The sequence below is a fragment of the Euleptes europaea genome, chromosome 1, assembly GCF_029931775.1.
Source record: "Euleptes europaea isolate rEulEur1 chromosome 1, rEulEur1.hap1, whole genome shotgun sequence".
Taxonomy (NCBI): Eukaryota; Metazoa; Chordata; class Lepidosauria; order Squamata; family Sphaerodactylidae; genus Euleptes; species Euleptes europaea.
The window spans coordinates 78,397,811-78,414,517 of record NC_079312.1 but is presented as its reverse complement, the minus strand read 5'-3'; positions in this window follow the sequence as shown (position 1 = coordinate 78,414,517).

Genomic DNA, 16,707 nt, shown 5'->3' with positions numbered 1-16,707 from the left:
GAGTTTGAAAACTTTATAAAAAATACTGTTCGCACTTTGTTTGGCCTCTTTAGCTGTGAAGATGTCTTCCAACCATTTATAAGCCGTGGTATCCAAAAACCCTTTTAAAGCGATGTTTTTTATAACATTTTCAAACTCTTAATACATCGCTGGGAATACAAAGTGCGGTAACCCCCAAAGTTATCCCCTCCAAGCTGCATTCTCCCATATCCCATACTTGATCCCGCTCCGCAGGTCGGATAAGTGACCTCAACTTAACTCTACAGGGTGGGTGTGGTGCTGTCTGTCTGACTATGCTCACTCATTTTTTCTTTTTGCTTTGTCCCGAAAAAGTTGGGCCAGAGGCAGGGAGACTCTGCCCAGGAACTGGTTGAAGTGATGCAAGGACTGGTGCATGGCAGTGAGGATGAGGCTGTGCTCTTCTGAGTCATCCAGCACACTGGGCAGCTGCAGTAAACATTCCTCATGCCACTCAGGATTTAGGCTGTGGGATGCAATGGAGGTCCTGAACTTTTGCTTCTGTAGCTGGATCACAACATAGGGGTTGCTAGCAGTTCCCTTTGAGAGCAGGGAGCAGGCACGCAGGACAGTCACACGCAGGTGGGTAGGGTGCCATTCCTGCTCATTTTCTCTTTCCTCGGTCTCCCTAGGGAGAAAAATATCATTATTAGTAGGTGTGTTGGGTACTTAACGTAGCATGTGATGTCAACTAACAGACAGGCAAGCATTATTCTGTAGATGAAATGGAGAGCAACAAACTGGCTGAGATATGGCCATTTCTTCCTGGAAGCTTTAGCATCTGTAGCCTCAGGAGTGGCATACAAACTTGAGTTGGCAGGCAGGATTTAGAACCCTTAGTGGCAGAAGAGGTACCAGCTATAGAAGGCCTGAAATGGATATGGTAGGCCTAGTCCAATGGTGAGCCCACAACCAAACACACCTTGTGCTGGTGTGTAAGGGAGATGGGCATAACCAAACCATCTAAACTAGGCCCTTGCTCTTCTTCTCCCAGCCATGCTCTGAAGAACTCAGGTAGCTTATATGAGGAAAAGGAGATGGGGGTACAAAAGTGTTATGTCATTTATAGTCCATCTATCTCACTGAGACTCAAGGCAGATCACACAGCACACGAGACTCAAAAGTTATGTGAAAGTCTCCCTTGAGAAAACAGAAAGGAAAAGAGCAGCAGGAAGGGTGACTGAAGGGCTGGACTAAAACATATTGCGGGCCTAACCTATGTACAGAGGCCTCCATAGCATTGTGTGTGTGTGTGTGTGTGTGTGTGTGTTAAGAGCCGTCAAGTTGCTTCCAATTTATGACGATCCTATGAATTAATGCCCTCCAAAATGTACTATCATTAGCAGCCTTGCTCAGGTCTTGCAAACTGAAAGCTGTGGCTGCCATGATTGAACCAATTCATCTTGTTGGGTCTTCCTCTATTCCTGCTGCCTTGAACTTTTCCTGTAATTATTGTCTTTTCCAGTGACTTGTCTTCTCATAATGTGACCAAAGTACGATAGTCATTTGAGCTTCTAGGGAAAGTTCAGGTTTGATTTGATCTAGAACCTAATTATTTATCTTTTTGGCAGTCCATGGATCTGTAAAATTCTCCTCCAACACTACATTTCAAATGAATCAACTTTTTTCCTGTCAAATGTCTTCACTGTTCAGCTTTCACACTCATACATAGTAATAGGGAATACTATGATATGAATTATCTTGATTTTGGTTGCCAAAGACATATCCTTACACTTCAGAATCTTTTCTAGCTCCTTCATGGCTGTCCTTCCCAGTCTCAATCTCCTTCTGATTTCTTGGTTGCAGTCTCCCTTTTGTTTGATGATGGAGCCAAGGGATAGAAAATCTTGAACAATTTCAATTTTGTTGTTGTTAACCTTAAAGCTAAGTAATTCCCCAGTAGCAACCAGTGTAGTGTTGGAGTTGAGCAAGGAGCTTGCATTCCTTCTCAGCTGTGAATTTCCGGGCTGGTCACTCTCTTTCTCTCCCTCCTGCTCCTCCAGCCTTTCCCCTGCCCATGTCTTTAATTTTTGCAGCGCCTGATGAGGGTTCATACAAGCTCAGAAGAGTTGGTTTTTATACCCCGCTTTTTCTCTGTGTTTAAGGAGTCTCAAAACGGCTTACAATCGCCTTCCCCTCCCCACAACAGACACCTCGTTTAGTAGGCGAGGCTGAGAGCGTGACTAGCCCAAGGTCACCCAGCTGGCTTCATATTTAGGAGTGGGGACTTGAGCCCGCCACTGTTAACCACTGCACCCTGCTGGCTCTCCACAATATTTTGTGTCATTTTGATTGGCGCTAATAAAGATATTTCATGGATTTTGGTTAAAATGTGGGGAGCCCAGAGCTGTTTAGAGGAAGGCTGGGTTAGAAATGTTAAGAAGAATGGATAGCAGGGTTATTTGAGGTGGGGCGGAAGGCGTAGCTGTTCCACAGAACTGGGTGATTCTTTACCCGGTCATTGGGAAGGGTCTTATGGATCCCTCCTTTGCGTTTTGATCCATGGAGGCCGCTCGCGCAGAACACGACCTGTTCCCTTGGCAACGGAGCGCGCGCGGCCTAACATTCCTGTCTTACAGCGTAGAAAGGGGCTCGCGGGCAACGGGATGGGCGGAGTCATTCCTAGCTCCTCCTCTTGCAGAATCCTTCCGAATCCTTATTGGTTGCAGCCGTGTCCTGGCGCGAATGGCTTTGGCGTCCGGGACGACTCTTTTGAAGGGGAAGGGTCTTTGCCCAGGTTCTCTTCTACGAAGTTTCAGGAAGCTTCTCTGTGTCCGACGAAGGGAGCTTTGACTCTCGAAAGCTTACATCCTGAAACGCTCTTGTTAGTCTCGAAGGGGCTACTGGGATCGAATGTAACTTATTCTTATATAGTAGAAAAGGGCAAGAGTCCAGTAGCACCTTAAAAGACTCACAAAAATATTTCCTGGCAGGGTCTGAACTTTCGTGAGCCACAGCTCACTTCTTTAGATACAGCTAGAATGTGAATCTGTATCTGAAGAAGTGAGCTGTGGCTCACGAAAGCTCATACCCTGCCAGGAAATATTTTTGTGAGTCTTTAAGGTGCTCCTGGACTCTTGCCCTTTTCTACTACTGCAGACAGACTAACACGGGTACCCACTGCAATAACAAAATATTTTTGTTAGTCTTTAAGGTGCTACTGGACTCTGGCCCTTTTCTACTACTGCAGACAGACTAACACGGCGACCCACTGTGAATTATTCTTATCTATGTAGCTGATCAAGCGTACCTCGCAATAAACCGAATTCCAGTTCTGGCACGTAGAGCTGATTATACGTTCACAATCTTTGAAGACCCAACCCGAAGGGGGGCGGCTGACAAGGATGAAATCGCACCCGCAGCTCGTAGACCCCGACCTCGAGTTGATTCGAACGTCGGAACAGGGCGCCGGTCCCTAGGCTCTCCCCTCATGCGGTCGGAGATCCTCCAACGCGTTTTCCCGGGGATCCTAATCGCAACTACATTAAAAATTATTTGCCGCTTCGAACTCTGAAGAAGGAGGTGAAACTCTATAAATAAATGTACATGCTTGGCTTGACCTGGGGAAAGTGTCTCTAGAAACTGGAGGCTATTTGTTTCCTCTCCATTTTCTTTCAGATTTTTGCAACCCAAAACGTATTGCTTAGTTTATGTCCCATCCTATTGATTGTGTTTGACCTACACTGTGAGATCCACCTTGAGTCTTAGTGAGAAAGTTGAACTGTAAAGAAATGAATAAAACCGGGAATGCTTTAGAGGTTACAATGATTTATGAAAATTAGAATTTGCAACATGATGGCTATGCGAACACAACTAAAAAAAAAAAAAAACGAATTAAAGAAGCCTGAAGATTTGCAAGTGGAGCATTTACACACTCTTTATCCAGCTAGAGTGCCAAAAATGAAAGTCACGCCAATGAGAATGAAACGTAAGGGAAGGATGAGCAATGCTCACTCCTAGGAGGCGTGGACCAATAGCTGAACGCGGGTATTGTCAAAAACAATACGAAGAATCACTTGTTACTCTAGGAGGCGCTGCAGATTCGAGGACATCTAGAAGTCGGCGGGTGGGGAAAGCTTCTGCCGTCGCTCGTTCATCTGAAAACTAACAGGGGTATTCTTCACGGTGGATTTTGCTTCGGTTTCGAACCGGAGCAAATAATAAACTGATTTAAATAGCTTCTTCATGGCAGTGCAGATTCTCCCCCCATCCCAATTTTTCACGGGAGAAACAGCGCACTTCTCTGCGCTGCTTACGTCTGCTGCCGCTCATGACTCACCGCTCCAAATCCGCCTAATCCCGCCCACTCTTCCCATGATCCTGTGTGTGTGTGTTGGGCGGGGGGGCATCCCAAGAGCAGCAAATCCAAGCCAAAACTCCCGTCACCCTTCTGAAGAGAGGCAGCCAGTCTGCTCTGGGTCTCCCTCCAGCCGGTGTGATCCTATGTGTGTGTGTGTGGGGGGGACCATGAGAGCAGCAAATCCAAGCCAAAACTCCCGTCACCCTTCTGAAGAGAGGCAGCCAGTCTGCTTTGGGTCTCCCTCCTGCCGGTGTGATCCTATGTGTGTGTGTGGGGGGGGACCATGAGAGCAGCAAATCCAAGCCAAAACTCCCGTCACCCTTCTGAAGAGAGGCAGCCAGTCTGCTCTGGGTCTCCCTCCAGCCGGTGTGATCCTATGTGTGTGTGTGGGGGGGGGGGGACCATGAGAGCAGCAAATCCAAGCCAAAACTCCCGTCACCCTTCTGAAGAGAGGCAGCCAGTCTGCTTTGGGTCTCCCTCCTGCCGGTGTGATCCTATGTGTGTGTGTGTGTTTGGGGGGGGGGGACCATGAGAGCGGCAAACCCAAGCCAAAACTCCCGTCACCCTTCTGAAGAGGGGCAGCCAGTCTGCTTTGGGTCTCCCTCCTGCCGGTGCGATCCTATGTGTGTGTGTGTTGGGGAGGGGAATCCTGAGAGCGGCAAAACCCCCATCACCCTTCTGAAGAGGGGCAGCCAGTCTGCTCTGGGTCTCCCTCCTGCCGGTGCGATGCTGTTAGAGTGGCAACTCCCCCAGCCAATCACCGTTCTTGGGGGAGGAGAAAGGAGACGTCCCGGGGAGCGAAGCAAACATTTCTTCATGGGCATCCGAGCAAAAAAACGCTCTTTTACTGGAAAGTACGGCTCAGAAGTGGTTTGGATTGCCTCTCTTTTAAACCGGCTTATTTTGCTCAGTGAGTGAAAACACGGCTCTGCAGTGAATAACCAAAATTTGCCTCCGACGCAAAACAGCGTCGAAGCAGCAGCAAATATCCATGAAGAATACCCCATAAAAGTGAGCTCTTTGGGGCGGAGGAAAAATCTTCTTGACCTAACATTTAAAACTCGGAAGACGACATTCACAGGAAGCTACGAAGTGTCCCTTGCATATAGGAACTCCTTTATTGTGATTAATAGTTCTTTTCAAGTAAAGTATAAGATTACTGGGTTTTTTTTTCTTTCAGTTTAACGCTAAAGAAAATACCAAGACCACGGTCACACAGCCCGGATAGCCTACAAGAACCGAGGTTACGCACAGTTTTCATCAACTAAGCTCAGCTAATGAGACTGGTTGAGTCCAAGTAGTTCTTTTAAATCTGCCTTTTGAAAACAACAAAACAAAATGCGTGATCAGATTAGGAGCTAAAGAAAAAGGGCTCCTGGGAGGAGCAAAGGAGAGTGCTTTTAAGAAAAAAAAGACCTAATAAGAGTAAGTTGTCTTCTCGGTCATTCCTAAAAACGGAAATTAGTATAAAAAAACACATTATGCTAATGGAATCTGCATTGACTCCCTGATTGCAGGCTGCAGTCTCTGAAACATCAGAGAATTGTAAGCATTGCTAACAGTCATTTCCCCCATATATAAAATATTTGAAATAATGTTATCTAGAACCTCCATAATCATACTCTGGTCACAAGAAATTTCTTGCTATCCTACTGATCAGGTAAAATCTGTTCAGAATTTGCTGGGATGAAGCAACTTGTCTAATAGGTTACACACCCTCATTATCTTGATACTTACAGGACAATGATTAGCACATAACCTTTAATACTTTGCAGGACAATGACTCAGCTCAAACCCAACCCCCTTCTGACTATATATTACTCTTGCTACACACTTGACACTGAGAGACACTGTCCTTCAGTGTTACTCCTCTGAAGATGCCTGCCACAGCTGCTGGCGAAACGTCAGGAAAGAAAATACCAAGACCACGGTCACACAGCCCGGATAGCCTACAAGAACCGAGCTTACGCACAGTTTTCATCAACTAAGCTAAGCTATTGAGACTGGTTGAGTCCAAGTAGTTCTTTTAAATCTGCCTTTTGAAAACAACAAAACAAAATGCGTGATCAGATTATGGTCCGCAAAAACACACATCTTAAAGACTTCTCCTCTGCAGTCTCTCTTCTCTGTCCCCATTGTAATCTCCAAATGTTTTTCCCCCTTCAGCTACTAAATAAAATTGGGACCCTGAAACCACATTTCCCAGAACTAACTGAACTGGCCTTGATTTACTATGTTATGTAGTCATATCATAATCCATTTTTTCTTTAAGGATCTGCAGTCCACATAAATATGTTTTTGAGATGTTGGATCCAAGCTTGCTTAGGGTTATGAAGATACATTTAGTATGTAGGGTACAGAAAACCAGAGTAGAGTTCACTGTGTTCCAATGCGTTAAGAAGAGGGATGCCACATTCGGCACCATCTACAGTCTTCTAGCAGCATTTATGAGGATCACTTTGCACTAATCAGGTCCTGATATTATAAAGGAATTTACATTAGATGCAAAAAGAACAGAAATATGTAAATAATACAGAATGGCTGTTCCTGGCAATGTAGCAGAAAGAGATCAGAGAAACCTATAACTCCTATTTCTCCAGAAGCCTGAATAGAGACACATTACTACCAGTGTGCAGTGTTGTGGCTACAGTGTAAGATTAGAATTAGGGAGATCCTGATTCCAGTTTCTCTGCTGCCATGAAGCTCAGTGGGTGATCTTGGGAAAGTCACAAATTTGGTGCAGGAAGGAAGAACCATGTATATCACTCTTTGAGAAAGGGTGGGCTAACAATGAAATTAACAGAACATCGAGATTAAGGAAATGCCTTCTGATCCCCAAACCAGTCCAGTCTGAAGTGCTCAGGGTGGAAGAAGTTCCCATGTGATTTTTGTTTATACTTGCCCTTCATGCACATATAAGGGATGGATGGATTAATAACACCTGTTTTCCCCCTACAATTACTGCTAGAGGAATTCAACATAACAGGAAATATTATTGTTATGTGTGTACTTCTGAAAATACATGCCCTTATCTCTACAAACATTTGCAGTTTAAACAAAGCATCATACCGTTGACAAAATTAATGGAAGCACAGCATAATCTAGGACACCATTCCCTCCTTTCTGCTTGCCCTCTCATTATACACACATAGTCTGAAGTAGGGTGTATTCAGTCCAGAGAGGGTGTGTATGTCTATGTCATGCAAATTGGGTTTCCAATCATACTGAACAGCCAGTCCTAAAAAACCATACAATTATGAGCAGGGAGGAAGAGCTAGCATCTGCTGATGAAAACAGGAGAGTTCCAGAGACTGTACAGAAGCATGAGTAAAAACCTATGGGTGGAGCAGTGAGGCTATGTACCCATGGACATTAATTTATTGGAGGTGTGAGGAAATCAGTGACAGCTTAGAGGAAGTAATAATGGCTATACATTTGGGAAGGTTTATTTCTATGTAGGGAAGGGTGTATCTATACTACTGGTGGGCAACATATATAAAAGAAACAATATTGATAAAAGTGACATTGCCGAATGTGTATGAACATTAGAAGGCCATCTGCCAGCTACAGTATTGGATGCATGACCTTGCATGGTGGAAGTCTAAGGAAATAAAGGTTTAGTATATTGAAGAGATTATGTTTGGGCTTCAAGAATATATACCAAGGATGGTCTTGAGGTAAGGCTGAGGACAGGCTTGAAGTGTGTGTAGATGGAAGATAACACACCCAGTACAGAGCATGTGTTAGGAGCACAGCATGTAATTACAAAGCCAGAAGGTTCTTTGCCCGGGTTCCTGTTTTGAACTGAACTGTGGTGCTGTTGGCATCTCTCCCAGGTGTAACCATTGCAGCCAGCCAAGAGACTCCCTGACAACACGCCCCCAATCCCAGCTTCATGAGCCGGTGACAGCTGGGGAAGGGATGGAAAGTAACAAAAACCATAATGCCGCTAGAAAGGAGCAAGGCTGACTCAGAGGCATTCACTGTGTTATGTCTCATTAGCATAATGAAATGGTAGGGCAGAGAAATGGCTTGAAGAGCCAAGTTTGGATGTATGTCTACCAAGAGGTAGGTGCTTTGGAGAATTAGGCTTCTTGGAGGCACATTGCAAACCTGGCAGGAGCAATTCTAGTGTGCCTGAAAGCTGTGAACAGGTTAGTCTGATTTTGAAACAACCAACTATTTTCTTATGTTAAAAACCAAGTTCCAGACCTCTGTTGTCCCCTGTCCCCCACTCTAGTTATAGCACTGGTCTTAATCCTCCACTCCTCTATTTCTTGAGTAAGACTCTGTTCTATGGAACTATAATACTTGGTATATGGTGCGGCACAGTGGATTGCATATAGCTAAACAACCCCAATAAGAACATTACAGGCACTGGTTCTCGTAGGTTATCCGGGCTGTGTAACCGTGGTCTTGGTATTTTCTTTCCTGACGTTTCGCCAGCAGCTGTGGCCGGCATCTTCAGAGGAGTAACACTGAAGGACAGTGTCTCTCAGTGTCAAGTGTGTAGGAAGAGTAATATATAGTCAGAAAGGGGTTGGGTTTGAGCTGAATCATTGTCCTGCAAAAAGTAACAAAGGTAATGTGCTAACCATTGTCCTGTAAGTATCAAGATAATGTGCTATTGAGGGTGTAGTATGTTAATATCATTAGCACATTATCTTGATACTTACAGGACAATGGTTAGCACATTACCTTTGTTACTTTTTGCAGGACAATGATTCAGCTCAAACCCAACCCCTTTCTGACTATATATTACTCTTCCTACACACTTGACACTGAGAGACACTGTCCTTCAGTGTTACTCCTCTGAAGATGCCGGCCACAGCTGCTGGCGAAACGTCAGGAAAGAAAATACCAAGAAATTACACAGCCCGGATAACCTACGAGAACCAATGAACTCTGATCGTGAAAGCCTTCGACAATATTACAGGCACTGCTTGAAATGACCAAAGTCATCTGGTATGCCATACCTCATCCCAGCTTACCAACCAGTTAAATGAAAGCCACAACCTTAAGCACTTTTACCTGGGAGTAAGTCCCAGTGAATGTATGACTTGTTTCTGAATAAACATGCGTAGGATTGGTCTGCATAATTACGTGCACACCTACTTAGATGTAAGCTTCATAGAACTTCCTCCTGAGAACAATGCATAAGATCCATGCTGCATGGCTGCACTCCTAACTAAGCACATTTACTTCTGGGTAAGTATGTTTAATTAGGAGTGCAACAATGCAGCATGATGAACTTCCAGTACAAGTAATCGGAATTCACATCTGAGTAAACATGATTTAGAACTGGGCTGTCAACAAGACTAGCTTATGACTACTAGACCATCATATTCCAAGGAAGCATTGCATCTAGGTATCTTTAATTTTCCCAATACAGTGGATCAGGTACGCAGTAGTACTGAGTGGGAAGGCTGAAAGAATCTCTCAATATGCGACACTGAAATGAGTGCCCTCTATTTTTGCAATATCACTCTTGTCACCTTTTCACTTCCTGTCTAAAGGCCAGCGTGGTGTAGTAGGTAAGAGTGGAGGACTCTAATCTGGAGAACCGAGTCTGATTCCCCGCTCCTCCACATGAAGCCTGCTGGGTGACCTTGGGCCAGTCACTGTTCTGTCAGAACTCTCTCAGCCCCACCTACCTTACAAGGTGCCTGTTGTAAGGAGGGGAGGTGACTGTAAGCCGCTTTGACACTCCTTATGGTAGAGAAAAATGGGGTATAAAAAACCAACTCTTCTTCTTCCTCTTCTATAGAATCTTCAACCACCAACCTTATATTTCCTGCTGCACGTTTCCTGTCTTTTGTTATAGCATCGTGGCTTTCTGAAAAACCTCTAGACTTTCAGGAAATTCCATGGCTGGCTGGAGTTAAAAGGATGCTATTGACTCACCCACTTATTCTCCATGGCCAAAGATCCATGCAGAAGTGGGAGAATGTTCAGTGAACAGTCTCCATGAGGGAAAAATCCTTCAGGAAGCTCCCAGTGGGTGCATTTTGAGCCTCTAATTGCTCAGAGCGACGACACTGCAGCTCAAAAAGTGCTGGAGCTATTACATCAGAGAGAGCAGAGCTGGAATCCCAGGCAGCCTTCCAGACTCTGACCTGCACATGGTTGGGAATGCTGCATGCTGCGTGGCAGGCAAAATGTTTCATCTCTGGCCAATTCTGTTTCCTGTTATCATCTTCAGTGGATTTCACAACCTGACTCACAGTGATACATATCAAGGTGCTGACTGTTAGCTGCAAGGCAGTGTGCTTGGCAAGTCCTGTCAGGTCTGGGCTTTGAGTAACAAGAATTCCTTTAAGGGTTAATTATACAGAAACAGACTGCAGCAGTTTGATCTGTGCTTTGGCCCTGCACATTCTAGTCTTTATGCTAGTGGAGTAAAGCGGAAGCTAGACTTTTCTGCAGTCTGAAGTGTATATTGCTTGTTCTGTGATAAGATGAAGGTGAGTCTGAGTCCACAGCAATAAGCAAGGCTGGGCAGTTATAAAAAGACTCGGCTTTTGATAAACTTGGAGACCTTTCTGCTAGGTACAGTAGGCCCCGGTATTTGAAAGCAGAGATCTTGATTGTTCCTGCTGTGGAACATCATAGCAGATCCCTGCCTGAACTATGCTCATAACCTGTCCTAGATCAAACCCTTTAAGAGAGCCCAAAGGCAAGGGTTTCATAAGAGTCATGCCAAGGCAGAGATCAGGACATCCTTGACTTATAATGCTACTCCTCCCCCCTTCCTTATTTATCCCTTTTAAACAAGTTGTACCCCTCAATCCTAACATTCAAATTGTGAGTGTCACCCCACCAAGTTTCAGTAATGCATGGGATTTCGCTAGATTTTTTAGAACTGTTAAAAACTTTTAAGGATTTTAAATAATAGGTTTAAAAGCATAATTTATATTGTATTACTATGCTGTATTGTTTATATTGTATTTTTCTAGGTTGTGAGCCACCGTGAGCCTGACTCCAGTCGAGAAAGGGCGGGATAGAAATCCAATGAATGAAAGAATGAATGAATGAAGCAAGCAAACATTACTTAATAATGATGCAAAGTGACAATTGCAAATCTGTTCCTTGATAGAACTCAGTATTTTCACTATGCTAGAAACATTTGTTTACCTTCACTGTAGCCCCAGCATCATCATCTCATGTATCAAAGGAAAACATTTAACAGCAGAACAGGGAATACAACCACAGAACTGTACAAAAAGAACGGATCTCAAAGATCATGTAGTCTCAGTTGTTTCCAAATCAATCAAATCTCTAATCTCAAAGGTTCAGAAACAGAGGGGTGAACTAGATTTTACTAGTGTAAATGGGGTTCCCAACTCTATACTCCCCTCATAATGTGAGGTCTAGGGAAAAGGCTTCACAGGGTAGAATTGGTAGACTGGTAGACAAGTAATTCTTCTTGTGCCTACTAGTTTCCCCTTACCAAAGTCACTCCAGCATTTTTTAATCCCCTCCCCATGAGGTCTATACATAAAAGCAATCTCTGCTGGTGGGTGGGGGAACCAGCCTTAGGGGAGACTGGAGTGGGGCAGGAAGAGTTCAGCACCCATTTCTGTTGCCTGCTGATCTTCACCTGTAAGTGCCCCTTGCATTCTCCAAATGTGGAGTTGGAACCATGTTATTTGCAGAGATAATGTCTAGTTTGATTCTTGCATGTAGTTACGATGACAGAGATAGAGGAGTTTCCCTATCTTTGTGACTGGAGTTTTGGCACAGTCCTTCAGCACTGAGACACTGATTCAGCCTGGTGACAGTCTGTTCCTTGTGAATGCCAGACTGTTGTAGCTGCATATAAACCTATTCTTAAAAACCCATGATTGCTAGAGAACATTTTTAGGAGAAAAATGTCAGTACTGTCCACTGTTTGACTCATAGCTACATTGTTACCTGTTTATACATCTAGTTGTCAACTCTGAAAAGCAAAGCCCTGTTTTGTTTTCACTAAAAGAAGCAGATAGCATAAAAGAAAAGGGAAAAAATCTAGGTCATTAAAAAAAGGTTAATGCCTCCTAAGTTTGCAAGTATTCCTTATTTTAAGGGACATCTAGAATTGACAGTTGTCAAAAACAAAATAGATGCTGAAAATATATTTCCTGATCTATAGCATGTGATGGAGAGTCAGTGCTCTGAAACATGAGACTTGCATGATGTGTTAAGGGGCTGATAGTTTTTCATTAAGGGAACATATTATGCTGGATGCTGATATCTCTTTCTCTTACATTATTTTTGGCTAGTCACCTTTGGTTGCCTGCTAGAGCAACAAACCCTGAGGCATGTACCCCGACCACTAATGAGAATACAAAACACTCCAGCACAAATTATTGTAACTGTGAATGAACCTACCGCTCAGTGGTCAGGTATTTAAACAAAAATATGTTTCTTCACAGCTGGGGATCTAATAGCCATCAGAGAAGGTAACACCTGCTAGCTAGCAAAAAGGTATCCCACATGGGAACAAATATGCTGTAACCAGTAGGACATGCTTTAAGCTTCAAGAATGGCATTTGGAAGGTCCGCTATGTATAGGAGAAAAATGCAGTAAACAAAGGAAGTCTATAAAGAACATATATACATTTATAGGTTCACAAGGAGGAACTGATGAAGAACTGAAACAGCCGTCTTCTTCCTCTCCAACCTGTAATATACTTACCTGTGATTCCTGTGAACAAGAAGATTTCAGTCAATATTTAGGGCACATTTATGGCCTTTGTAATATAGTATTGTTTACACTTCGCAGTTTGTGACTATACTGTATTGTGATCTTTTTGTACAATTCCTTTTTTGTTTACCAAGTACATACTATTGCTTATGATTGGTTTGGTTTGCCTGTCTGTATGAGTTTAGCTTCTATCTCTATGTACGCAGAAGTGTCTATTATTTGGTTGTAGCTAGCTAAAAGGGGCAGAGAACAGTTTAGAATCAGAAGCAGACAAACTGAGTCTGTTGGACTTTTTAGCAGGAGTTAGCTAAAATCGTGGCGTTGTCTTTGGAAGGAGACAGAACTTTGGCTCTCGGATTTGAGGCAGGATCAACTAACATACTGCCTACTGCAGGACACGATGTACTTCCAATATGCTTTGATTGAATATGTGTAAATATTACAAAGACACCGTAGGTCTCCAGTGTTCTCTCTCATCCAAAGGAAAGGAAACCCTGTAATATAACCCTGGGCGTCTTTGCTGGTTGGGGAAGCAGGGAGTGCATAATTAATACTATCCATGTGAATTTTGACTCATGCACTGCGTATCATGGCCAGAAAAAAACAATTGATCACTAGTATCAGAGAATAGGCCCTTTCTGGCTCTCCATTGTGACTTCTGGAGATATTCCATAACTCCATTGCCAGATCCTGTTTACTTGGCTGCTTTGCGGGTTTTTGTTTGGAACATCTTATACAGTTGGCTCTGATATGAACATTTGCTCTTATTTTAGATAGCTGTGCAGGGCAATACTCAAATCAGGCATTTGCCCTCTCTTTTCAAACCATCTCACCACCCACAGCCTTCAGTACAGCTGAGGCATTTCTGTCTGTCAGGACTGCATAGCTCCCTTACATTTTTTCATTTTTGCTCCCAGGGCAGGGATTCTGTGATTGCCAGCACCTCGTTGATGCCTCTCCTCCAGCTCATGACCACATACCATCCCTGTGGCAATTACTTTCCCATGTAAAGCAATGCTGTCACATCAGGGGAGTGTTTAGTATATTTTTAGCCCCTTTAATGTGATTTAGCAGCTGGAAATGAGAAGAGAATTATAGTCAAAAGGTAACAACTGTGGGATCTCATGGCTGGGGAGGAGGGGGCGCTGGGCTTCAGCTGTGCAGCTTAAAATCACAAAAGTGCCTGCCTGACAAAATGAGCCTGGGCAAGAGCAAGCGCAGGAGTGGAACGGAGCTTGGTCAGACATAAGCAAAGCGGAGCTCTGACAGACAGGGAGAACACTTTGGCAAGTCAGCTTCTCTTCAGCTATCCCATCTCCCTTGGGCTCCCTTGGACTGATGCCACTTGCTGCTTTCGAGTCCCTGATGGTAATATTTTGTATTTTCCGGCAATGTGTGGTGTCTCTTAGGAACCCAATTCAGTTATCATCACTGTAGCACCTCATGCTTAGAAAGCTACAACGGTTCCATTTTTTTCCAGACAGTGTAATGTTGTTCTTTAAACCTTGTTTTACTTCAAATAATTTCATTCATTTTGGTGGGATTTTGGGGAGGGGCCATGGCTCAGTGGAAGAGCATCTGCTTTGCATGCAGAAGGTCCCAGGTTCAATCCCCAGCATCTTCACTTAAAGGGACTAGGCAAGTTGGTGATGTGAAAGACCTCTGCCTGAGACCCTGGAGAGCCCAAGTAGGTGATGCGAAAGACCTCTATCTGAGTCCCTGGAGAGCTGCTGCCGGTCTGAGAAGACAATACTGACTTTGATGGACCAAGGGTTTGAGTCAGTATAAGGCAGCTTCATGCGTTCACGTGGGATAACTTTAGTGTAAGTGGTTTTAGATTTGTGGTCTCTGCCCAAGGCTAACAATTGTTGTTGCTTGTTCTTTTAAAGATAGGTCATCCCCATGCTGCTATTCCGAGAAGTCCAACTTCAGGTGGGGTTTGGCAAACCCTTCTCTTTTGCATCTCAAAGAGATGGGCATGGAGAAGCATTCTTAGGAGCCCAGATATAACAACATGGTCTGACGATGGCCTTGTGTGCCCCAGTAGCACTGTAACATTACAACTTTTGTTGCCGGAATGTAAAATGAAATATGATATTTAACAGAGCTTTGTTTTCAGTTTTGCCCCAAAGAACAGTCCATGACATGGTTCCTGAGGCAGAAAATCCAAATGGTATTTAAAATATAATATTGTCAGTTTGGTGGTAACTGAACACCTGTCATGTGTAACAACCAACAGACCCTGCACCAGGCCGTACTGTTGTCTGTTTCTGGGATTTCCTGGCTCCCAGTGGCAATTGGCCATAATCCAAACATGAATGTTTCCATGCAATTGCAGTATCTTTGCAAAGGGGGCACATACTTGATTTTTACGGCTGATGCAAGAGCAAGAATACAAAATGTGTTCACTGAACTTTGTAGCACCAGTTGTTGTAACTGGTGGTGGTGGGATGTGCTGTCAAGTCACAGCCAATTTATGTTGACTCGGTAGGGTTTTCAAGGCAAGAGACATTCAGAGATGGTTTGCCATTGCCTGCCTCTGCATCAAGACCTTGGACTTCCTTGGTGATCTCCTATCCAAATACTAACCTGCTTAGCTTCCAAGATCTGATGAGATCATGCTAGCCTGGGCCCTCCAGGACAGGGCTACTGCAATTACAGAGTGAGAAGAGTGCTTAACTACCCTCACCACAACCTTATTCCCATGTTACAGAAGGTGATTAGAAAGTTTAGAACAGCAATGTAGCAAGGCTTCAACAGCTGAGCTATGAGGCCCAGTTTCATGTCCAAATACTATCTGTTGGATGTCACTGAGCTCTATAGATGACACTCATTTTTTCAAAGGGCACTTCAGTTGTACCAGACTCTTTTGTCATGGTATGAGCAGCCCAAAATTAAGTTACGAGTTTTTAAAATCTGGAAAACAAGGCCATTCACATCACGTAATAATTCCAGGAATGAACCATATTTGAACCCTGTCCTTGCAGACAACCTCTGTTCAAAGTGTTAATTTTAAAATTATAAGAGCCACTTTTTAATTAAACCATTCGCCTCTCGCAGTTTCTTGCTCCTAACAGAGTTTCTCTGGGCAACAACCACCAACTTCCCCAGGCTGTTTAGGACCATGGGTGCAGACTGTGGTTTTTGACCTTTGATGCCTCTTCACGCTCCTTACTCCCTGCTGTTTTCTGCAATCCAAACCCCATTGCATTTGTTTACTGGAAGTCCCATCCAGTTAATGGTATCGACTCGCCCTGTGTAATCCGCCTTGAGGCTCAGTGAGCAAGGCAAACCATAAATACAGCGAATAAAATAAAATACTTGTTTTCTGTACACTCAATGATATTAAAACTCATGTTCAGAGGCTGAACTAGTCCTTGATCCCAGGGGACAATTTAGTTGACCGCTGTTGTCGCCCCTGAGTCAGTGGGGCTCCACCCATGGTGTAAATGGATACCCTGGTAAGGCGCAGCCTTCCCTGCCCTCTCCACCGTTCTTCAGAAGGCTGAGTCTGCGAGGACACCTATTCCAGGCCGGGCTTTACCGCGATCCTTGCAGCCACAGCCTTTCGAAGACGCGGGCAGGCGCGGACGCCGAACGGATCCAGACCGGGTTTTGCCTCCTCCCCAGCGGCTCAGCCCGCGACTCCCGGGCTCCGCGCCTGCAGTGGGGTGTTCAAATCTCAGCGAGGGAAGGAAAGATC